The sequence below is a fragment of the Pteropus alecto genome, unplaced genomic scaffold (genome assembly GCF_000325575.1).
Source record: "Pteropus alecto unplaced genomic scaffold, ASM32557v1 scaffold75, whole genome shotgun sequence".
Taxonomy (NCBI): domain Eukaryota; kingdom Metazoa; phylum Chordata; class Mammalia; order Chiroptera; family Pteropodidae; genus Pteropus; species Pteropus alecto.
Window position 1 is genome coordinate 31,625,916 of NW_006440638.1, and position 26,299 is coordinate 31,652,214.

General features: G+C 38.7%; 1 protein-coding gene across 1 annotated transcript in view; it reads right to left on the bottom strand.

The window, feature by feature from the left end:
• The window catches only part of RAF1 (Raf-1 proto-oncogene, serine/threonine kinase), a 54,687-nt gene extending 40,752 nt beyond the window's left edge, over positions 1–13,935 (bottom strand). Inside the window, exon 1 of the mRNA XM_006917635.3 lies at positions 13,594–13,935. The gene's annotated coding sequence lies outside the window, so the exon portion shown is untranslated. The remainder of the gene's footprint in view (positions 1–13,593) is intronic.
• Between the last annotated feature and the right edge of the window lie 12,364 nt (positions 13,936–26,299).

The window sequence follows — 26,299 nt, forward strand, 5'->3', positions numbered from 1 at the left end:
TAGGGAAGCACACACATACACCAAACAATGTAAATACTTCATTTTAAATTTTCTTCATTAGTATTTATAACCGGACATTCTGAAAAACCTTGTTTTCTAGTTTTCCTTCAAATACTGTCTTATATTTCACTTAAAAATATTACATTGGCAGAGCAAAAATACCTAAAGTAACCAGCACTTTGGTGTTTAAATGAGATTTTAAGAGACTTGATCTACCTAAAACCTAGTTTCTGAGAATGAACCAATGCAGTCTGTGATTGAGACTGATTCCAGAAAGTTTACTTCAGTCAAGAAAAACTTAACAATTTTACAGAACTTAAGTTTATTCAGCTCTCATTACTTTCTCACACGACTGTAAAATTAGACTAAAGCAGGTACTATTTCTACTTCTTTTTTAGATGAAGAAAATGTGACGTTCAAAAGGTTTAGTGACAACAAATTCAGATCCTCATTAAATTACAGCTATATTATAACAGTGATTTAACCGTGTAATGTTACTATTATAGTACTTAGAAATTGTTTAAATAATGCAGCAGACCTGTACATGGAGGAAAGGAAAAAATATATGTAACTTTATATATAACTTTAAATTTTTCTTCATATTTAAGAGATGTTTACTTCATTTCTAAATAACAATTTAAATTCATTATCCTAGTATTCCTTTTGCTTTTTCTAACTTGGCCTTTCTTCTTATCCACTGAAAGATACAGAATAGAGGGTATATCAAAAATATAATCTTTTATTCAAAAAGCTAATTCTCATAATCTGCAGTAAATGGATAGGACTTAAGACAAATACAATGAAAATTTTATAAATTTCTTTTAAGCCATTCTTTTTTATCCTCATTCCAAAAAAGTTAGATAAAATAAAATCTCCATGTAATAAGACTGCTGAAATATAAACCATGACTCACTAATTCTGACTATTAGTCAATACAAAAAAATTCCTATACATCAAATAACCAAGGCACTGTCCTCCAGTTAAAATTCTGTTGTAATATTATCTAGCTGCCCTGAGTTTCTCCTTCATTTGCAAGCAAGGAGGAGGAACTGGGAGCAAGAGCTTTAAAAGTCTGTGGCACAAATGATCTGAACACACTAAATAAAAAGCCTGTATTTTTAATAGCCTTTAACTTACTGACATCTAAATTTAATTTACTTGTATTTCTTGCTCTTATACTTGGCATGTTTTGTAACACAGGAGGATTAAATAACACATGAGCGTATAGTGTTAGCCTGAGATAGTAAATGGTACCTATTATCATTTGTTATACAAGCAGTGATGGTTGTACTGATTACAATAACCAGAAACTCTTCTAGTAGCCCTTAAACCTGCAGCCTACGTTTTTCTGAGTTCAGAGCCTAAAACTCTTAACCACTATGCTAATGTGTTCCAAAAATTAAGCTCCCAGTTCCAAAGTACAGATCAATTGTGAAAAACCATGTTTAGCTCTCACATTACTTGGGGGAATAACACTGGCTGTACATTATCTTATTCATATGCTATTTACAAGCTATCTCCATATTCCCAGAGATCCTCTGCAGGGTCTGCATGGGGCAATTCTAGTTGTTTTTACCCATTTAGTCTATAACTTGGAACCTGTGAATGACATCAACACACTTCTAAATTACCTAAAATTAACCAAAGCATAACTTTTTGGAAAATACTTCTCTCCCCGCTTAGATCAATCATTTCCTCAAAAGCATCTTATTTTTATCTCTTCAGATAGGAGAAATAAGACAAGATTTAATGTTAAAGATAAGAAAACCAAATGCCATATACGATTTATAGCAACTTAAGAGCTTGAGACATGTAAAATATCCTATTTTGCTGTTCTTTAATCAAAATATAGGCAAAAGTAGCTCTATTAACTTTATATGGTATACAATTTTATTTGAAGTATGTGTCAGTTTATATTTTAATCAGTTAACTAAAATATTCTAACACTGTATCTTTCTGACAAATCAGAAAATTAGAAAATAGACTGGGAGTACAGAATAGGAGAAATGGTAGTAATAAAATAAACTAAGTACATTATTTTTAATAACTTTAATAACCTTTCTGATCAGAACACTATTTCAAAGACTTGTCTACTCAATTTTGATTACTTAATTGCTTAATGAACCTTTAAAATTCAAAAGCCAATACAATCATTTTAGAAATCTTTCCACAAAGCTCACTTTTCAGAGTATTACCTATCATATAAAATTCCAAGCATCTTAAACACTCTCAGAAAAACTGGCAAAATTAGTGCAGAAAACTTTCCAGAGAGGGAAGTCCTTCTATTAAATGATAAATGTTTAAAACATTAAGTAGACATCCCTAATCACCCCCAGCTTTAGATTAAAGGCTTCAGTATGAGCCCACAATCTTGCCCAAAGTGCTTGCATAAACTGGGTACATTTTACATACATGTGACAGGAAATTTCCTAGAAGTTTATGAAATATGAATTAGTGATAGAGGGTAACATTTTAGAAAGAATATTTCTAAAAGTATTACTTTAAACTATATCCCTAAATTAAATATTTAAGATCCAAAAAAAAGTTTACACATATAAAGTAATAGCAAAATGTATTCATTATCATCTTACAGAAAAAAAAAAGAGTCATGGAAATAAGTATTTCTACTCAGGTCAACAAAAGTTTAGGAAAGACAACTCTTCAAAAGGGATATCTCTGAGGACTCTACAAAAAATGAGTACTTGGAGAGAGAAATTAGTTTAGAACTTGATCGAAGCCTTCAATAATTTCAAAGTTTAGTTGAGGAAGTAAATAAGGTGGGGTTAAACATGTAAGGCCCATAAGAAGGAAATGGAACTACTTTAAGTTATAAAATGATAGAACAGAGGGCATTCCCGGAAACCTAACAAAAAGAGTAAATTTGCATCACACCTAGTGATTAAATTCTGAAGTGAAGATAGGATGCAGGATGGAGTCCAAATCAACCTAGAAAATCCCTTTATTCTCTGATTAAGTAGGTGGCCTGTTATTTAGGTTATTTACCCCATTTCTCTTTGCTTTTTCCTCTTTAAAATAAGGATCATAATGTAAGTACCTAAATCACCAGGCTGTTGGGAAGATTAAATAAATTAAGAATAATATTTTTAGAAATTGGCAGGTGAATAGTCAATCAATAAAGGTAAATTTTTACCTTCAGAGATCACTTTTTTTTAAATTGTTTCTTTAGACAAAAAAATCACACTCAACTGTAAGATGGTCAAACTATAAGACTTGTGAGAATTGAGACTGATGAAAGAATAGATTCATTTTCTTCAACTGCAATCAAAATCTCATAAGAACAGTTTTGGGTGACAGAGTAAAAACATGATTAAATACTCATATTTTAATGTGCTTATCATGCACATTACTATTTCCCACTTAAGCTCATTTCCCACTTCAGCCCACCTCGGTCCATCTGAGAGACTGGATGATCAAATTTTCAAGATTATCCCAGTTTCCTTTAGAAAATATGTACTTTGTTCACTTTTTGTTTTTTTTTTTTTTTCAATTCAATTGGTCCCACAACACTGGGGGGAAAAAAATCACCCTTGAAAAGTTTCTGCTGAAGAGATATGCTCAAACACTTAAAAGTCAAATGTCATCTCATTCAAGTTAGAAAACAATAATATATCTAGTTTGGAAAAGGCTTAGGCTACAGTTTCCCAACCAGTCCAAAAGGGCACTCTGATGCACTGCACGGTGGTGTGTGTCAATATTTTGAGTTTCTTCACTCCTCTTTCTCAATTTCTGACCACAAACTGGTAACTTCATCAGATGACTGGCCAGCATAAACACACATGAAGAAATGTGACACTCTACTCTTCTAAAAATTACCAAGCAGGAGCTGCCCAAGTTTAGAAAAGATTCTGATTTTTTTAAAAGGTAATTAATTTTAAATACAAGTTAAAAATTAACTAGTTCAAAACAATATGTTAAACCAATCAGTTTCACAGTGAAAGACATCTGGAGCCAATTTCATTTTTAACTCTTGTCACAAATTAGTTTTTCATTATTTTCATTTTAAGTCACTTTGAACTCTTTTTTAATCCAAGTTTTATTTTTCATCTCCAAATCAGTCATTGTTTCTCATTTAGGCAGCAACTGCTAATTTAAAAATGAACAGACCCATTTAGAAAGCATATCATTAATTCAAGTACCAAAATATACAGTGCACAAATAAAATATGGTTTAGGGGATGATTATTCTGATGGCCAGGTAATGACAGAGTTAAAAAAAAGGGGGGGGAGGTTAGGGGTGGGGGAGGTGGCTACATAGTGAAAAGGTTAGAAAGAAAAACAAAAAAATTACCCGATACCTCACCCTGCTAAGTTAATACTTGGAAACACTGACTTAACCTTGTATCACCGATATCTTTTCCACATAAAAGGCCTCAAATTTTAGTGGCAAATCGTGCATAATCAAATAATTTTAAAAATAGCGTTAGCCATCCTCTAAAATAAAGATGTGAAACATAAAATATAAAATAAGTGAATCTCCTATCTACCACATAAAAATACTAATATAAAACAGGACAAACAGAGACTCATGGACATGGACAATAGACTGCTGGTTACCAGAGGGTAGCGGGGAAGGGGAGATGGATGGGAGAAAAGGGGTCAAGTATGTGGTGACAGAAAGAAATCTAACTATGGGCGGTGAACACACAGTGTAATATATATATATGTCTTGCTGTGGAATTGTACACCTGAAACTTAATGAATTTCATTAACCAATGTCGCCATAATAAAGAAATAAAAAAATTTTTAAATAAGAAAAAAAAATACTGATATATAATCTTAAGAACCAGAATGATTATATACTGCAACCTAGAACAAAACTGAGAGGAAAAGAATAAGGAACACTATTCATTCAACAGTTCCTAAGACTACTTTCAATTGCCAGCTGCTGAACAATATAAAATTCAGACAGATGTGGACCTTGCCTTCCATGAGCTTTTAAAGTAAAGGAAAAAAAACCATCATCATTTACCAAAGACTTAACTATGTGCTAGGCACAGTGCTAAGGGCTTTCAGAATGACAAGCAGGCCTACGACAAAATGTGGCAGCTTCTCTGGGTGGTGGGGGAAGATAACTTCTCAAGAAAACTACTATGAGATCAGGAATGTGGAAAGGTCACTGGTAGCTTGAGTGGAAGAGGATATGGACAATAAAGGATGATTTCACTGTAATATTTGAACTAGAAAGAGTAGTATTTTGATAGATGCATAGGTAAAACAAAAGCTACAGTATATCTATCCAGGGAATGAGGGTAGAGGAAAAGTCTAGAAAGAAACGAACCAGTTGTTTTTACTTTTTACACAACTTCGTTTTCCTTTTATTTTTAATCTTAATAGTTAGTGACTTTATAAAAATAGAAACTGTAAATAGAAACCTATCTCCATCCTCAGTACCTCCTAAAACTTTTGCCCTGCTTTATTTTTTTCCTAGAGCACTTATGACATATAAATTAATGGTCTTTTTTTTTTTAACAACTTAATAATATTCTTCAGTGTTTTCTCCATGCTTATAATCCCATACAGATGTTAATACATACACATATAGGTTTTAGCAATAATTTATATTTCCCAAACTACTACTCTTTAAAAAGCTATATTGACTGATTACAGAATACATGTTCATGGGGCAGGGAGAGTAAAAATATAGAAAAATACAAAAATTAACCTATAGATGGCTCTTGCTAACATTTGTGGACATACGTATCTTTTTTATGTATAGATATATATTTTATATTTTTCTTTGTAAAAATGGGATCTTCTTGAACAACTTTTTTCAGTTAATATATCTTATCACCCAGGATGAACTGAAATCATCTTTCATCAACTAACTGAATACATTTGATATGTGGGTATTAAGAAAGGTAACTACAATAACTACATGTACCAGCTTGTCAAAAAACTTTATTCTTTTCAAAAATGATGAGTTATTGTGTAATTAGTGTATCTCTTTGAAGAACATTATATACAAATACATTTATAAGGGAGAAAAAAGTCTATTAGATGCAAATAGAGTCAATTTCTAAGCTTCTGGTTTGCCTATTAGCTCTAACTAACAGAAAGAAAAAAGCCTAGGGCCACTTCATATCCATTAGGACAGATAAAATCAAAAAAAAACAGAAAATAACAAGTGTTGGCAAGGATATATATGGAGAAACTGGTGGGAATGCAAAGTGGTACAGTTGCTGTGAAAACAGTTTGGCAGTTGCTCAAAAGGTTAAACAGAACTACTGTATGATCCAGCAATTCCACTCCTAGGCATATACACATAGGAAGGCAGAGATTAATACATACACTTGTAAACTAATGTTCACAGCATTATTTATAACAGCCAAAAGGTGGAAACAACCCAAGAGTCCATCAAGAGATAAAATATTACATACACACGAACACGTACACAGGAATGTTATTCAGACATAAAAAGAAATTAAATTCTGGTACATGGTACAATATAGATGAACCCTGAAAACACACTAAGTGAAATAAGTCCCTTATATGAGATACTTGGGATAGACAAATTCGTAGAGAGAATGTAGAAAAGTATTTACCAGAAGCTTGGAGTAGGGAGGAATGGAGAGTTATTGTTTAATGAGTACAGGGTTCTGTTTGGGATGATGAAAAAGTTCTGGAAATAGTGGTGATGGTTGCACAATGTTGTGAATATACTTAATGCCACTGAATAGTACACATATATGGTTAAAATGGAAAATTTTATGTTATGTATAGTTTACCAACACCTCCCTCCATACACACACACACACACACACACACACGCCCATGGGGCCCATTTTGTAGTGTCAAACAGCTAAATGCTTGTCATGAAGGTGATGATCTCTAGTCTCACAATCTCACTTTAATTCCAATCCAGACTAAAGTCAAGGAAGGTGGAAGAGAATCATTTATCCCCTCATTCTCTCTGGTTAAAACTTTCTTCCATGTATTAAGCCTATGAATGCAGAAAGAAATAGCCAGCAGCGTGAGTCAATGAGTCAGGGAGCTGTTAAAGCAGGCAAACGTCTTCAAGGAGCTGGCAGTGAGAACCCAGAGCACTCTACAGATAACACCCAATAGAACTAAGCAAGGTAACTCAAAAGATGTCCTAAGTTTAGTAAGTGTATCCGCTTAACTGTAAGCATTTGTGTGTATGATGGGTAGTAAGAAAGAACTAAATCCACAGGTGATAAACCTCTGAATCTCCACTCATTCAATTAATGTTTGTTATATAATCAAGACAAAGTTTTAAGAACTGGAGATTTAGAAAAATGAGCAAAATAGTTAAAGACCTTAAGTCTAGCCAGACATGTAAGACATCTATACAAAAAATTCAACTCAATAAACATTATTTAACACCGTATATTCAACAAATTGAGCTGCGGATCAGGGGCTAGCTGTTATGATAAACTCTGGGTATTTCAAAGGTGATTAATACACAGTCTTCTAAGAAAAGAAGAGTGGGATAGTCTACAGTGCACAGTTCCAAAAAAGTACTTTCACAAACCATTTAAGTTTAAATAAAAGGTCACAGGAAACCTATTAAGTATTGGAATTTAGATTCAACACTTTCACCAAAGATCACAGGGCTGATCCCTCAGCCTCTCAAAGGGAAAAATTTTTTTTTCACAAGTATTGATAAATAAGGAAACTGCACATTGAGTTGGAAACATTGAGTTTTATAATCTACTGGAATGTACAGTAAGCTCACAAATGACTATAAATAAAGGCCATAAAAATAAATGCAAAGAGTTTTAAGGCAGGGTTCAAGGAAGGAAACAACAATAAGTGAGAAGAGAAAAAGATCAGGAAATGACATTTAGAAGATGGTGCTCAAAATGCTCTTAAAAGAGGAACAGATAAAAGTGAGGAAATCATGCCAATCTCTCTTCATTAGATAAGATCCTGAAGGCAAGAACTTGCCTTTTTCACCCTGTACAAAGCACATTAGCCTGTACCTACTTAAGTGCTTAAAAAATGGTTTCTGAATTATGCTCCAGATAGTGTGAGGAATCAGTTAGCAAGACATAGAAGCAAGAACTCTATGTTTAGTCTGATACGCAATGGAGGAGACTCTTTGGAAGATTTGCAAAAGATTTGCACGTCTACACTTGAATATTCTTATATCATCATAAAAAAGATATAGAGAAGAACCCCATATTTCCCTCTATGAAAGAAAATTAGGTAGCTGGAGAACAAGAGGAAGGATTACTCTGCACAGCACAACTTTGTATCCTTTTAATTTTGTGGCAGGTGACTCTATTATCTATTTGAAAAATTAATAAAATTTAATTTTTAAGAATCTGCACATTGAGAAAATGAATCTGGCCATAATGTGGAGGATGTACTGGCATGAGAAGAAAAAAAGAGTTCAATTCACAGGTTCTAATGGTCCAGGCAAATAGTAATAAAAGCCTGAACTAATGTGAAAGAAGTAGATAGTTGAAAGAAGCTCAAAAATATAGCTGTCACTGTAATCTGACAGTGACTGAATGGAGTGACATAAGGGCCCAGATCATGAATTGAACTGTTTTAACATTATTAAATGTATTTTCTACTATAAAAGCAATATATTCAGAGACTATGAAAAGTATAAAAAGGAACATTATCTTTATTTCTACTGTTTAAAAACCACTGTTAACATCTCCATGTATTTTCTTCCTATGTGTAGGTTCTGAATTTTTTAACAGCTTAAGATATAATTCACATACCTCACAACTCACTCATTTAAAGTGTACAATTCAATAGCTTTTATTACATTCCTAGCATTGTGCATCCATTTCCACAATCAATTTTCGAATATTTTCATCACCCCAAAAAGAAACCCCAATCACACAGTCACTGCCCATTCCGCACTCCCTCCAGCCCCTGGCAACCACTAACCTGTTGTCTGTCTCTGTACATTTGCCTATTCTGAACATTTCATATAAAAGTAATCATATAATATGTGGTCTTTTCTGATTGTATTTTCATTTAACATAATGTCTGCAAGGTTTAAACATGTTGGAGAATAGATCAGTATATAATTTCTTTTTATTAGTAAATAATATTCCACTATATTAAGTTTTTATATACAACTACGATCATTCTAGATACATAATTTTGTGTTCAGCATTTTCCATGTCATAAATGCTTCATATATGCCATATTTAATGAAGAGCTTAGTGCCCCATCAAAGTGGCTATACCCCAGTTTACGTAATCATTTTATTACCGTTGATCATTTGAACTTCTTCCATTTTTGCCTATTGTAAATAAACTTTGTTAAATGCAAATAGGAGCTCCTTTCTGAATGACCTATGTAGATCTAGGGAAATGCCTCTCTCAGAGACTCTGAGCTTCCTAATGAATTTTGGAATGAAATAAGATTTGCCACATATAACCTGTCACGTTCTTCCAGGAAAAACTCAGAATTTCATTTATCCCAAACCTAGGTAAAGGACATGTTAAAAAGCTATCCAAGTCTGAAAAGGATGCCTCCAAAATACCCATTTTAAGAATGAAAACAAGTAATTTTAAAGACATATTGAGTTAAACATTAACTAGCTTGACTCTCATCAGAAATGTACATGGATGGAGAAAGGTAAATATTTTGTCCAAATGGAATGCCTAGTAGCTTCAAAAAAAATCAGACCACTTTTACTCTCCATAGCAGACTGGAAGAATATAGGAAAGAACATCTTGACTAAAACAGTAAAAATATGCTTACTCTTGCTATTAAATGACAGTAACTTAAACCCAACAAGTAGAAAAGAAAGAAACTAGTAGAATCCACAAAGTCCTCAGAAGCAATTAGACATTGATTGCCATTGCCTGCTGCTTCCCATTCATTAACCAAAAATGTAAATAATCTCTAAATCACAAAGGTTTTTAAATTCTAAACTAGTTTTAGGATTGTTAATCCTCACCCAGTAAAATCCCTTAGAATCTGATCTAAAAATAAAACTGTGTGTCAAGTGTTCCTCAAGAAAAACTATGTACACTGATTGGAATGTGAAGCAATTAACACACTTTGTGATTTGCCAGAGACTTCAGACAGCCTGGGCCAAAACTAGTAACAAAGAAAGAACTAGTTAAACTGAGATTCTAGGAGTAATTTTAGAAGAAAAGCTAACAGATCTGAAGCTAACTACTAAAATTATTGAGAGCTACATAAGTATTATGGGAGAAATGAAGGAAAAGAATGATTCAATCACTGTAAAAATTAATGAAAATTTTAATATATAATTAAGGAACTTTTACTCACAACTTTTAAAGCTAGAATACCCAGCCCTTACTATCATGAAGATTACAGGTAAAATAGTTTAAGCCCTATACCCAAAATACTAACTGAATTTGAATTGGAACTCAAATATCTAGTATTACATTTTGAATCTAGTCAGTTTATTAAGTAGGAATTCTTATCCATCCATACACATACATGAACAAACAAAACACATACAAAATAAGACAACCTAAAACCTGAAACAACCTCATCCTAAATGAGCCCAATGTTCCTTGATTTCCACGCAAGGTGAGCAGTTTTCTACCTACAGTCATTTGTTTTGAAGAAATGAGACTCCCATGTTCTGCACAATTTAAAAAACAAAAAACCTCAAGTCAAAGCACAATTTTGTGGTTTCATAAACCCCCTACCGTCACATTAGTCCACTGCCTTTCAAAGGCAATATTTAAAATTCTCTTCTGCAAGTCAACATGAAGGCATGTTGTTTGGCTAACAAGCTCCTCCCAAGACCAAGATTATTATGTATGGCCTATTATGTTCCTAACATGCAAACAAAAGCACTCCCTCATGTAACATTTTTCTATTTTTAGGCAGTAGGTTACCAACTACTCAAAGTTTTATCTGAAATTAAAATGTAGTAGAACCATATATCTACTACTGACTCCTTAAAATAGTAATGAAGTTATTAATTTTATTTTCCATTTTAATAAGTAATCTAATGCTTCTGGAAAAGTAAAATTTAACTTCCAAGTTTAATCTTCAGAACAAAGCATCTATTTCAGATTTCACAATGGCATGTTTTAAACTAAAAGCAACTAGTTTCAGAGCAGTTGTAATAGAACACTTGATGTTTAACCATTCTCCATTTCATTTTTTAGAAACTTTTCATCATAAATGACTAATTTAATATGCTTTTCACTGTTTTCTTCTGCTAAACCAAATCCTATAAAGTATGTTCTAATGTATTTCACTCAAGCCTTCTATTTTGAAAGCACGCATATTTTTCAACTACTGACAAGAGTTTAACAAGACTAAGCAATCCCGCTACAATTTATAATCACAAATACATACCTAAAAGATAAGTTTTACAACAGAAACAGTAACAGGTTTATTTTCCCAAGTATCCAGTATTCAATCAAATGAGTCAAATGTTTCTGTTGCAATTTAAATAGCTTAGCCCTTGAAGTGATAAGGGTGAAAACAAGTCAAAAGAATATTTCTTAAACATTAAATTTATGGGAGTAACACTGGTTAATAACATATAAGTTTCAAGTGTATAATTTTATAATACATCATTGTGTGCTCACCACCCAGAGTCTCGTCCCATTCCATCACCAAGAAAAGAATCTTAATATTCTTCAGTGGTACAGAAGCATCACAACCCAAGAAAGATTTAGGAACTGCTAGCTGAAGCCTGTTAACATAATAATCGCTTTAGCATAGCATTAATCACAATATAGCTATTTGGGAGAAATAATGTTCAAAGAGCTAAAGCCTTTATAAAAGAATTGGAATCCATGGAATCAATCCAAAGAAATGGTTTATTCTATAAAACACATTTACTAAACTAAAAATATCTACTCACATTCTATACTTTTTCAGATGTTTTATACAATCTGGAAATTTATATATGACTGGGGAGCATGGTTTTTATTGTCAACAGCCATTTAAAATGTACTATTAGTGCAGTATACTACATCTGTAAAGTCAACATTTTTGTGAGCAAGTATAACTTGAGAAGACTCTTCTGCAAGAATCCCTAGAAATGAGTTCGGTTCAGTCACCATGTACAAAGAAAGTACTTATCAAAAACGTTCTTAATTAGGTTTATCGACGTGAATCTTTTCAATTACTATCAGCTTCAACATCGAGAGGAGAAATTTATCAGCAAGAAAAAATAATTAGCAACGCTCATTTAAAATAATCCAAATTAAATGAACTAGTTCACTATCTTCAACAACTATCCTTCACAATCTAGCCAACTTTTCTTTTAGACCTTCATTTCTCACCACTTCCTTCCTGCACCCCAGACTTCTTGCTGCTGCCCAAACTCATCCCCAACCCCTGCATGTTTCTTACTTGTACCAGCTGTTCCCTCACATTAGAATGCTCTCTCTCTTCCTCCTCACCTGGTGAGCACTTACTCATCAGTCCAAATCTCAGCGCAAAAGTCTCCTCCAGTGGACAGGCTTCTTCAACTCTCCCAGGAAAAACAAGTTGTTCCAAATTCCCACAACACTTGGTAAGTCCATCCTTATCACAGCGCATTGTTTTCACGCCTCGGGAGCCAACCGAGGGCAGACTCCCTCCACTCAGGCCACAAAGGACAAGGCAAGCAGAAATACTTTGTGAACGTGCGCTGAATTCATTCCCTGCTTAGATTAAGCGATCCTCTAGAACCCAGTCACATCTCAAGGAGACCTAGGAAATCCTATCACTCTTCTCACCAGAGAATGAATACCAGAGGGCACACCCAGAGCCCTGGAAAGAGAACAATGAATGAACACAGCCGCTTCGCCTCTCCCGAAGTCCAAACTCCTCTCTCTGCGCATCGCCTAACGCTGCAAAGCCTCCGCAGCGCAGCTGCAGAATTGACGCGTCCTGGCGGCTCTAACGCCACACAAAAGACAGCCCTGGATCTTCACTCCAATGCATCCCGAGGCCAATCTTCAGTATAAGCATCTCAAACCTTTCATTAGTAACCCACAGAGTCCTAAAACTCTAGGCGAGGCCCCTATGCTTTTGTGGCGGGGCAGTGACCCATTTCCTCCTCTCGTCCTGGATTCCTCTCGTCTTCCCTAAAAAGGGTGTCACTTGAGTGACGGACCTTGAGAGAGATGCAAACCCCGGTCCCCCACTCCGCAGCCAGAAAGAAAAGGAATTAGCCCATCTGAATGACAACAGAGATACCGGGCAGCTCTGGGTGGATTTTCCCATTACCAAAATATGAAGAAAGTGCACCAGGTATAGGGGTGGCGCTGGCACGTTTCCCCAAAACACAAGAAAATCAGAATGGGAATGTGGGAACTCGTCTCGCCGGCCATGACACCGGGCCCCGGGGCCCCGCCCGTCAGCGCCGCCGGGGGTGACAGCGGCCTGGCCCGGGGCCTCCACCCAGCAGCCGTGGGGCCACTGTCAGCACCGCCCAAGCTGGGCCGCCAGGGAACCCGGCACCTTCAGCCCTGACGCCCGGCTCCCCCGCCCTCCAGCGCCACCCGGGGTTGACAGCGGCCTGGCCCGGGCCCTCCACCCAGCAGCCGAGGGGCCACTGTCAGCACCGCCCAAGCCGGGCCGCGGGTGAACCGGCGCCTTCAGCCCGGACGCCCGACTCCCCGAGCATCCAGGGCCCGGCCTTGCCGCCTACCTGAAGAACCGGGCCCCCTCCGTGTCTCGTCGTCCGGCTGCGGCGTCTGGCCCGCTCCTCCTCCCCGCGGTGGGTGAGGGAGCGGGAGGCGGTCACATTCGGCGCGTCCCCAGCCCAGGGGACGGGGCCCCGGGCAGCCCCCGCATCGTCGCACACGCGCTCCGCGCCTCAGGGCACACGCCCCAAAGCCCGGCCAGCTGGCCCTCTTTGGGGCCCAAAGAGAGCGGTAGGGAAGGATCCTGTCTCACGCTCGTTCTCGTCTTACTCCCGCCATCTAAGATGGCGGCCCCAGCGCCCGCGATGAAGAAACTCTCGGGCGGCCCCAGCAAGCGAGCCCTCCGCTCGGTGCTCCTCCTCCCGACCTGAGGCGCCACCGCCTCTCTGCTTCTGCGCGAGCTCGCCTGGCGGCCGACTTCAAACTTGGCTCGGGCATCTATCGCTCTGGCCTATATTCAGGCCCCGCCTCCCAGGGAAAGGGCGTGGCCTCGCGAGCAAGCTGGTCGCCATTTCCGAGCGGGGGAGGCTATAGGACGGTTATTGATCAGCGCACGGGAGAGGCGGTCTGCGGTAGAGAGGGGTCTGAGACCCAGAGAGCGCCAGCCTGCCAGCATCCCAAGACCCGGCAATAACCAGAAGTACCCTAGGATACACAACGTAGGAAATTGTCCAGGTTTAGTACATCCTCTGCAGAATCGGACTCAGGAGATGTCGAATCGCAACTCCTCCACTTCCCAGCTATGTGGAAAAGCCCCTAAATTTTCTGAGCCTCAGTTTCCTCATCTGTATATTGGGGGTTCCTTTACCCTCATCATATTGGTAAAAACGGATAATATCCAGTCTAGTCTAAGGTATATGGAAACCTGTTGTGTACCCTCATTCATCACTGGCAAGAATGGATTTCATCAGGAGGGCAATTTGGCATTATCTGTTGACATTTTTAATACATGTACTCTTCCAGCAATTCCACTTCTAAACACTAATTCTAAAGAAATATGTACATTATATACACAAAAAGGTATGTGCTAAGATGTTTATTGTTTTCTTTAAAGATACACTGGTGAAAATATTGATAAATAGGAAACTGCTTAAATAAATGGTGTTACCTTCAAAGTGTGGAAGATGTACCATTCATCTGTTTAAAAGAATGAGCTAGATCTATGTCTTGATTTTTCAATCCAAGACTTTTTTTTAAGTAAACCATGTCCAGTATGATCATATTTATTGAAACAGGTACACAAAACTACCCAATACTATGTGCAACATTCATTGTATACCACACATTGTTCTGAGTATTGGGAAATCAATAAAAAAGCCCTGCCTCTAGTGATGAGACCAAAAGAAAATACAAATAATATTTAGGTAGTAATATGTGCAGTATAAAGAAAATGTGAAGCAAGATGAAGAGATAATGACAAGAATATGCAGACCAACATGAAAATAAATGCAGGGTAAAGACAAAGGCATTGAATACAGATGAGCCATGAAGGAATTTTTAAAAAATAGTAATAATAACCAAAAAAAAATTTCAACTGAGTAAACTTGACGATCTAATTGGCTTTATTGGTTTCATAAATCGGGCAGCATTCCATCTAATAACTAGTAGGGTGCTCCTGAGGGTTGTACAAGGTTTTTATAGGAAGCCAGGTGAGGCACGAGAGAGCTCTTAGTGAAAGAAAAGAAAGGATTATTCTCTGGCAGGGACATCTTTTCTTTGGGGGAAGAGAATGGGAAGGGTTTTTAATCATGCAGATTGCCTCTTTCTATGGGGGATGGAGAGGGCCTAGGTGACAGATTACCTTACTGATCCTTGACCAGGAAATTCCAGACTGGTTAATTAAGATTATGTTTCTGGGAGAGGTTGAAACTGCAATTAGATCAGGTATTAAATCTAGGTTTAGTATCATGGGCTTTTAGCATGAATGACTCCGTTTTAGGCCTGTGTCTTTTGTCTTGAACATAACAGTAACACCTACCTCACAGGATTAAATGAGATAAAACATGAAAAGGATTTATCATATAGAGCCTAGGATTTGAGACTTAAGTTTGTGGAATCTGACTGCCTAGGTTCAAATTTAGACTCTGCCACTTCCTTACCTGTGACTTGTACAAGGCATTTAAAGCTCAGTTCCTCAGTTTCTTCTCCTGTAATGAAAATATGGTAGTAATACCTGTTAGGTGCAAGGAATTGGTGAGTTTAAGATGTACAGCACTTGGAACATTGCCTGGCTCATATTAATATTATAGAAGTATCAGCTGTAATTATTATAGCTATCTCTTATCATCATATCATTACTACTTAGGACAGAGCAGCAAAGCCACACCTGCTGACCCCCAAGCCATTCCTTTCAGTTGCCCCCAGCTGATATGTGCCCAGCACTTCACAGCTTAGAAAGCTTAAGGAGCCTGTACCTCATTCGGTCCTCTCAGCTGCACAGTGAGAGTGACTACTTCATTTTTTCAAAAATAATTTTTGACATGAAATTAATAAAACATGAAATGAACCATTTTAAAGTGGACAATTCAGTGGCATTAAGTATGTTCACAGTATTCTGCAACCACCACCTCTATCTAATTCTAAAACATTTCCATCACTCCAAAGTAGAAACCCTTACCCGTTAAGCAATTGTCCCCATCCCATCCCCACCCAGCTCCTGGCAATCACCAATATGTGTTCTAACACAATGGCTTTATCTGTTCTGTATATTTCATACATATGGAATCATACAATGTGTGATCCTATGGCTTCTTAGCATAATGTTTTCAAAGTTTATCCATGTAGTTGTATGTATCAGTACCTCATTCTTTTTTATAGCTGAATATGTAAGTATATCACAATTTTTTATTCATTCATTATTGATGGACATTTGGGCTGTTTCCATCTTTCGGCTATTATGCATAGTGCTGCCATGAGCATGCATATATATATATACTTGTTCGAGTATCTGTTTTCAATTTTTTCAGGCATATACCTAGAAGTGAAATTGCAAGGATCATCTTGCACTTCACTGGGTTGCATGCCCCCACTTTGCATCAATGTAAGAAACATCCGAACATACAGAGAATTTTTATAAAAGTTTATTTAAGCCACACTGATGACACGTGCTGGGGAACGAGATCTCACATGCTCCAGAGAATAACAGTTTTGCAGTTTCTTTTATGCATTTAAAATTAAGGAGGAAACTAAGAAAGATTACATGGAGGTGGGAGAAAGCAAGGCAGGGATTGGATTATGGGATTGTGAAACTCTTGAGGGTGGTCAGGTATTAGAAGGAGGGGTCGAAAGGGGGCATTTCAAGGGTGTGTTAACCTAGATGCACAGACACAACGGACAGGAGTTACTTAAGGCAAAGATAAACCTCTTACTAAAGAAGTTATTTTCCTGGGATGTGACTACCCACCACAACCTGCCCAATTAGGAATTTATGATCAGATCACCCTGTGAGGTTACTTTCCATAGAACCTCTTTTTTTGTCCACAGGCGGTAGGAGTCAAGAGAGCTAGAGTTACTAGAAGAAGGTCTCAGAAGACGAACTAGAAAAGGAGTTTGTCAGAAATGGCTTGAAGAGAGAATGAATGTGCAGTGATCTCAAATCAAATAGAGGAGGGAAAGAATGGGAGGTGTTATTGGTGCGGGGAGGAGATAGGGGAGGCTAACATGGTAACTTTCCTGGGTGTTGGAATGTTCTACTCCTTAATTTGGGAGGTGATTACATGGATGTGTTTATGTGTGTGTGTGTACGCACATATATATGTAGTAATTGGTGTGTGTACTTTTCTATACATATGTTACACCTCTATAAAAAATTCTTTTGAAAAATGCCAGGTCTCTAAACCTGGCAAAAGGGTGCATTTTTCAGATGAAGGAAAGAATAAACTTCACAAATAATAGCTACAATTTACGGAGCCTCTTCATGTAATCAGACATTTTACACAATCTCCAATACTGATCTCAACTTGAAAGGCCTGATCTTCAAATGAGGAAGCCTTCCGAGAGGGTAATTAATCCAGGGACAAAGCTGAGAAGTGGTGGAGCAGGGATCTGAACCTGTTTGTTTATTCATTCCTCATGAAGATTTCTGTTGTGCCAAATATTTGCCAGGCCCTGCAGTGAGCAAGCCAAAGTCCCTGCCCTCAAGGTCTAAGGGGGGAGACAAGCAGCAAACATGTGAACCAATGTATCAACATGACAGCTGGGATTGTGATAAATCAATAAAGGGAATGACTAGAGAATGATAGAATGGGAAGGGGTGTGCCTTTAGACTCAGTAGCCAAGGAAGGCCTCTCTTAGGAGGTAATAGTTAAACAGGGCACTAAAGGATGAGAAAGAGCCAGGGGAAGAGCATCATAAGCAGTTGGGACAGCATATGAAAAGCCATGCACTGGGAAAGGAGTGCAGGCCACTGTGGTTATAGCTCAGAGAAGGAGGGGGAGGAGATGAAGCTGGTGAGGTAGAAAGAGGACAGAGGATGGAGTCATATCCAATCTGACTACCACACCCATGGCCTTTCCATACCATCCTGCCTCTGGTGAGTTTAATTTTAGTCACAGATGAGTTTGAAATATAGGCCTAGCCTGGGCTGGGTGCTGGAGAGTCAGCCACGGAAACAGTTACCCCACCAGGTGATCCAAATGTGTTCTAATAGTGAACAGTCCGAATTCTGTGGGAGGGCACCCAGAGGAGGGAGGGAATGACCAGTTCCGCCAGGGAGGGTCAGAAAGGTCTCCAAAGACGCAATATTCCAAAGAAGCAAGGCTGAATCTTAAAGGAGGAGTCAGAATTTTCCAGACTGAGAAGGGAGAGAGAGCACAGCAAGTGGGAACAATATGGGCAAAGGCTTAGGAGGTGTGACTTAGCATATGTTTAGGAAAGAGCAAGCAATTCTCAGAGTTGGAGATTGCCTCCCTGGGGCAGGGAACACGGGAGTGGTTAAGGAGAGGTCTGGAGGGGCAAAAGAGGTCTGACCCAGGGTCAATCTCCCTCAAGTCATAATGGGGCAAGCCTTAATGGGGTTGGGGGTGAGTGGCCAGCTACTGGTGTGTCAACCACAGTACCTGCTGTGGTGTCATATGCAGGAAAGCCTAGTGCAATCATCTTGGAAAACAGTTAAAAATTAAGACCCAGGCTCTCATAAATTACTTGAGGCGTATAAACTGGAACAATCTCTATGGAAGTCAATTTGGCAATATCGAAATTATAAACATATATACCTTTTGCCCCCAAAATTCTCCTTCTGGGAATTTCCTGCAGGTACACTTGTAAACATGTGAAATGATATATGTACAAACTTATTCTTTGTGCATTGCTTGTAATTTAAACAAAGGAATATTATGCAGCTATAAAAAAGAATGAAGAACTCTGTACATACTGATATGGAAAGATCTCCAAGAAATACTGTTGATTGAAAGAAAAAAAAAAAGATCCAAGGGACAAAAGAGTGTGAACAGTATGCTACTTTTTGTGAAAGGGAAAGAAAACTTTGGCTTTAAAGGCTTAAATTAAGTCCGAAGGACACACAAAATGCTAACAATGACCACAGGGAGGGTGGGAACTGGGTAGATGGAGCACAGGAATGGAAAAATAGTTTTCACTGCTTAACTTTTCATTTTTTATTTTTATTTTCTTTTTAATTTTTATTTTTGGTTTTTTATATCTTATTTTCAGTTTATTCTCTCCTTAATTTTTTCTTTCTTAAACTTTTTATAATTTTTAATTGTTGAATTATGTGAGTGCGTTACCCACTCAAAAGTTAAAAACAAAAACAGACCTGGAAGTCAAATGGAATGGTCCACACGGGAAATGAAGACTGTGAATGGGAGAATAAGAAATGAAGCAGAGTTAAGGGGCTGTCTCTCAGCCCTACCATCTTCTCCATTGTTCACACTCCCTGCCCCACAAACGCAATGTGACCCTCACCAGGACACTGCCCACCACAGACTCCAAGGGGTATGCGTCAGGCAATGCCCTCTGGCCACCTGGGTCCCTGGATACCTGGCCAGCCTCTCCACACTTCTTAATACCACACCCCGTTCCACTCTAGTTCCTCAGCCGCAAAACCAGGAAATAGAGTGCCCTGACTAGGCAGCCCTGCTTAGAGCAGTGAGGTCCAGCTGCCTCTTGAGCATGGCCAATGCACAGCCTCTGCCATCACCTCTGTGGCTCACCTCCCCAGGCTTTCTCCCAAGCCTAGACCATACCTTTATCCTGAAGACCACCTCCAACAGGAGCCTGAGCTTCTTTTCACTGTACTCTTTCCACCATATTCCTACTTCAGCAGCTGCTGAGAAGAATACATGAATTTTCTCTTTGATTTTCTCTTTAATTTTCTCTTACTTTTTCCTTTGCACAGAGGAATAAGCATGCATGGGCTCCGAAGTCAGACAAATAGGCCCTCACCACTGTGATTCTTGGCCTCTCCCTCAGATAATGTACTAGTAGAAGCACTTGCCTTGAGGGGTTACTGGGAGGAAATGAAATGAGAAAGGCCCTGGCAGCCAGTAGGTGCTCTGGAAATGCTGCTGGTCGTCCCCTCCCTCTCCAACATCCCCCCTGCCCCGACTTACTGCTTTCTTCTCTAAAGGGACAAGTCTGCCAGGCCTTGAAGAAGAAAAACACTTCAAATGTCCCTTTCTTTCTCCCATTTACCACTCTTTTTAGGGTCAAATGTATTTAAAAATGGTGTAGACTCAGGCTCAATTTTCTCATCCATCTCTCCGCTGAGTCTGCCTTCCACGCCATCTGAAGAATGCCTCTTCTCACTGGAACGTCCCTCCAGGAGGATTTCCCAAGCCCAGGCCTCACTGCCCTTTATGACATTTGGTAAAGAGCAGCATCCCTTTCCCGTTGAAATTCTGCCTCTGAGGTTCTCTTCTATTGCGCTGGCCTGACTGCTCTTGTCCCAGAAACAGCACCGGTTCTCTTCTCAGGTCCACAGAACCCAGGGCACCTGGCAAAGCAGTGCATGCTATTCCCTCTGCTGGAAATGCTCTTCCCAACTTTCAGTCCCAGCTCAAGGACCACATTTCCATGGAGCCTCCTCCGATAGCCGTGACCTCCAATGTTTGTTCTTTCTCTGAATTTTCATGTGTTTCCCACTTCAGCCCATACCTCATTACGTGCCATTTCTCAGCCTCTCATTGCTTCAACTGGCAGAAAAGGAACATGAACATAAATCAGACATTGAATTTCAATTTCCTTTTCTTATTAGCTGTGTGACTCTGGGCCAGGCCAACAAGCTAACACACCTGTCTGAGAGGTTTTCTGATCTGTGAAATGGGGATAAAAATGCACACTTCACAAGGCCTAGGTGAGGCTGAGATCCTGCCTGCTCCCCTTCCTTTCTGGCACTTCCCTCTACTGGCAACCTGCGCCAGTTCTGCCCAGCCTCTCTGTCTCTAACCTCACCCAGTGACCTTTGCCATCCTCTAGCCCTAGGAGGGGCCCAAACAGCCAACAGGCACACATGAGCCCCTATTGGGGTGTGCACTCACCTGTGAGGATCCCTGTGTCTTAGGGAGCTCAACATTAAATAGCAAATACAAAAAACACTGTGACAGGTCAAGAGAAAAGATAAAGTTCTAGATTTTAGTACCTTTAATTGGCACTTTTTCCTGCTTTCTTAACAAAGGGCCCTGCATTTTCACTTTGCACTAGGCTCCAGAAATTATGTAGATGACCCTAGAGAGAGGCTAGAAGGGTTATGTGGCCCTGGAAGGGTTTTAAAGTTTGCCGGTTCTCCCCAAACAAGGTTATAGAGGTACACTGAGGAGGATAAAAAGGAGAAACCACCTATCTTACAATTTTAACCTGGAGCCTTGTCACCAGACCCCACTGTCTGTGGTAGACTATTACTCTAGTTGCCTATTGTTATATAAGAAGCCACTGTGAACTCAAGGGTATAAAACATGAACTACTTTATACTGTTCACAGATTCTGTGGGTTAGAAGTGCAGACAGGGCCTTAGAGATGGCTTGCCCCACCATGTCTGGGGCCTCAGGAGGAAAGACTCCGATGGCTGGGAGCTGGACTACCTGGGACTGGAGGGTCCACTTCCAAGGTGGTTTCTTCACTCCTATTGAGATGGCTGGAAGGTTGTATGTGTGTCTGTGTGTGTGAGGGACAATTATCTGACTATCTGATGGCACTTCCACCCGGCCTTTCCAGCATGGCAGCCTCGGGGTAGTCAGAATTCCTACAAGGTGGCTCAGAGCAGCAGCAAACAATGCAGAAGCTGTAAGTATTTTATGACCTAGTCACCAAGAGTCACTTATAGTGTATTCTCCTGGTTGAAGCAGTCTTAAGCCCACCCAGATTCAAGGGCAGGGAATACAGGCTCCATTTCTTCTTGGTGGAGGACTGGTAGAGTTACAGAAATTCGTGTGGGGTGGGACATATTGTTGCAGCCATCTTTGAAAAGTGCAACCAGCCACAACTATGAATTGTTTCAAAATAAATCCTGTAATTATCTTGCAAAGAGCATCATTAATTTGTGTTACATTTGTAACAGGAGATGATGATTTAAAAGAATTAATTTATTGAACATAAGCATTTAAAATATATCATCATCATTTTTAATATCTGCTTTGGCATTCTACATTTTAAAAAATATTCCAGGAGCTTTCAAATGGAAGTGGCTACAGTCTCTCTTAATCTCTAGAATGAGGACCTGATGATTTATTTTTGTAATGTTTTACCATCATGACCCCCCAACATGTAGAACTGAGCATACAGTTGGTGCTTATCAAACACTTACTTCACTATTAGTTAAGACAGAAGAGAAATTGTGGTTCCAATTAGAAGAAAATTCTAAAGCAATAAGACTTATTGGATGACTAAAACTTTAATTTTAGGTTATTTCATTGCCACCACTATCCAGAGTCTAAAATGGGTACAGTTTCCTTCATTGACTTGAGTTGGATGATTCCAAAAGGAGAATAATCAGATAATCAGGGCTAAAGTTGTACTTGTGTTGCTTTGTTTTGCATAAATCATATGGACAATCATCTCAGTTCTCTAATTCATTCTCTATTATCTACGATTCAGTTTATTTCAATGAACATTTACTGAGCATGTATTGCATACCTGGCCAGGCACTGAGCTAGCCACTGGAGATGTGGAGATGCCCAGCACACTTCCTGCCCTAAGGGGACTCACTGTGCAGTAGGGATGGGGGTTGTTGTAGACAAATGAAGTACAGACACATGTAAGGAACTCAAACATATTAATCTACACAGGGCTCAGTGTTACACAGAGCGTGTGACTCAGGCCTGGCCAATCAAAGTGGCACATGCCCTTGATCACTATAATTGGTTCAGGGATGAATACATGACCCAACTGGATCCAATCAAAATAAATCTCAGGATTTTTAAGGAAGCTTCCAAATGTCTCTGAGTTTTCCCATGGACTTGAACCTTGTGAGGAAGGAAGGCTAGGCTGCCTCAGCTACCTTTACACAATGAGAGCTGAGCCTGGAATCATGCAGGGTCCTGCTGACATTTGCTGAGCACTGAAACCAGCCGGACCTGCAACCAGGCAGACCTGGGCTTTTCAGTTCCATGCAGCATTACATTCCGTTTTTTTATTTTTTAACCTAAATCCATTGAGTTAGTTTTTCTATCACTTATAACAGAGTCCTAATAGATACTCTGGCGATTAACTTGATTTTGTCTCTGGCAACACTGATAATCAGTTAAGGTTATTCTTTTTCATCTTCTGAAGAGACATCACCTAGAACATGGGAATCACTTGGGGGCTGTGCACACACTTGCAGAGGGAGAGTATCTTTGGCCTGGAGTGTTTCAGCCTCCAAGGACACCATGGGAGAGATCTACCCAGAGCCTTCCTTTTGCAGCTCTGTGCCCTCAGGTAGTCCACTTCACTCCACCAGCCTCTGAGGCTCTTGTGGATTCAGAGTTTGGTATTGGAGAGGCCAACTTTCTACCTTCACCAGACTTAAGTTCGTTATGTTGTGAGAATTTGGGTGTTCTTATTATGACAATTAGCAATATTTACATCCTTTCCAGGTAGGCATTGGCCCCATAACTTTCAGTAGGTGAGAATTTAGGAGCTTTGTTTGTTTAGTAAGTGGAGATAGGATTTTCTGAGATTCAACTTAAATTTGCACCCCTTCACCTACCTCTCTAGAAGGTAAAGACTTAGAGATGATACAAGAGGTCAACCTTAGCTAGAAGCTTCCAACACCAGATTAATAGAAATCAGGCCTACCTGTGTAGCCCTTTTCTCAGCCTCAAATATGGTTTTCACTTAGTTCATTCCCTCATTAAGGTTCCGGGCAACTTTGATTTTATCTTCCTCCTCAGATTCCTTCTAGTAATGTTGGTCTCCTGTTCACATTTGCTCTATCAGGAAAGACAATATTTTCTGTTAGAGAACACTTCCAGAAGCCAAACAACTTCAAAGTATGTTGGTTAACATAGAAATGAAACTAATATTAACAATTATTGCTAACGGTGATTGAGAGCTAGCTACATATCAGACAAAACGCCATAAGGCATAGGCAGGTAGTAAATTATATGATTGAATCTCATAACACCCCTGTGAGACAGATACCATTGTCAACCATCTTACAAATGAGGGAACTGAGGCAAGGACACACAGCTAACGAGGGTGAGCTCTGGATCCAATTCAAGCAGTTCAACTCTACCTACTTATTTTTTAAAAAACAACTACTTTATAAATTTCAAAGAGAAAATTTGCAAAAGTACTATAATGTATTTACATATATAGAACCTGCGTTTTTAATTATATAATATATTTGTTCAATAAATAGGCACGCAAACATAGCGAGTAGCTAATTTTAATTAAGAAAACATCAATATACCCAAAATGAAAATCCAAAACAAAGATTAATCTTGGCTGCAAGTCCTGAAGCTGAAGGCAGAAGTGAAATGTGTCACATATTTTCAGCACAATTCTTACTCATTCTGTATTTATCTTTCCTGAGGTTTACTTATAGCAATAAATAGATTCACAAAAGCTCAGAGCTTAGACTCTTCAGTGCAACACACCTCCACATTCCCACCTCCTGAATTTGGCAGATGGGTTAGCTGGCCTGAAGGAGAGGCCAAGGTCCTCTGCCTTGTAACCACCCATGGGGAGCTGAGAACTCAGTGGCTTTAGAAATGGATCACCTCAGGTCAAAGTCCAGCTCTGTCACTTATAAGCTGTGTGACCTTGGACTGGGCCTAACCTCACAGAGCCTTGGTTTTCTTATCTGTAAATGGAGCAAAGAATACAGACCTCATGAGGTTACTGAGAGAATTAAATGAGATAAGATATGTAAAGAGCTTGGCATCTAGTAGAGATCTAATAAACGTCCCTTTACTCTCTCTTTTCAAATAGCTTTAGATTATTTTTCTAGAATAGAGTCCCAGTGGATTTATTGGGTCAACTGGAATAAACATTTTTATGGCCTTTGGTCTATATTGCCAACTTGTTTTCCAAAAGTGTGCTGCTTCCGGTGGCATGTGAAATTGTCAGTTTCACTATCCCTTTATCAGCATAATATATTATTTTTTGTTGGTTATTAGAAAAATAAAAGCATTGTTGCTTTAAGTTGTATCTCTCTGACTAATTGTGCAGGTGAATATTTTCCCACATATATGTTCCGTGTTTTCTGACTTATCTGTTCATGACCTTCGGCTATTGGGGTCTTGGTATTTTTTCTTATCAACACGTGTGAATTATTTTTATGATAAGCAATTAACGTCTTATAAACTGACTGCAAATATTTGTTCTTAGTCTTTTGTTTGCCTTTTTACTTTGAAGTTGTTTCATTGATTTTTAGTGATTTTTGTAGTTCTAGTTGTTATTATGATAGTTTTGGATATTTTAAGCCACAGAAATCTTTCATCTGTATTTTAATGTTTTTCTTGATGATTTATACTATAATTCATATGCTGTCCGGAGGTTAGATAATTTTGAGGAACAAATGTTATGGGTTGAACTGTGTCCCCCCAAAAGATTTGTTGAAGTCCTAACCCTCAGAATCTGCTAGTGTGGCCGTATTTGGAAATAGTCTTTGTAGATGTAATTAAGAAGACATGAGGTTATAGTGGAGTAGGGTAGGTACTAGCCCAATGTGATAAGAAGAGAAGACAGAGACACACAGGGAGAATGCTATGTGACAACAGAGGCCAGACTAGAGTGATGGAGATTCAAGCCAAGGAACACCAAGGATTGCTGGCCACCACCAGAAGCTAAGAGAAAGGCAAGGAAGAATTAATTCTTCCTGGAGTCTCAGAGGGATCTCAGCCCTATTGACACTTTGATCTCGGACTTCTAGTCTCCAGAACTGTGAGAGAATAAATTGCTGTGGTTTTTTAGAGCTACCCAGTTTACATTACTCTGTTATGATAGCCCTGGAAACACTGAATTAAAGCCAAATTTTCCTATTAAAATTGGAACCAAGGAGAACTGGGTAGAAAGAATCCCGTACTGATTTGGAAGTACCAGGCATGTAAAAGAATGCGACCCAAAGTGCTGTTTTCCTAGCACCCAGAGAAAAGGGGAGAAAGTTTGATATCTAGTTTGCAAATTGCATCAAAATGAAACTCAAATGACTAAAAAATCAAACATAAAAAAAATGAAACTATAGAGGTACTAGAGGATAGCATGTGAAAGTTAAACACATTTTTTTCAGTGCAGGGGAGGCATTTATAAGCATAATAGAAATGCCAGAAGCTTTAA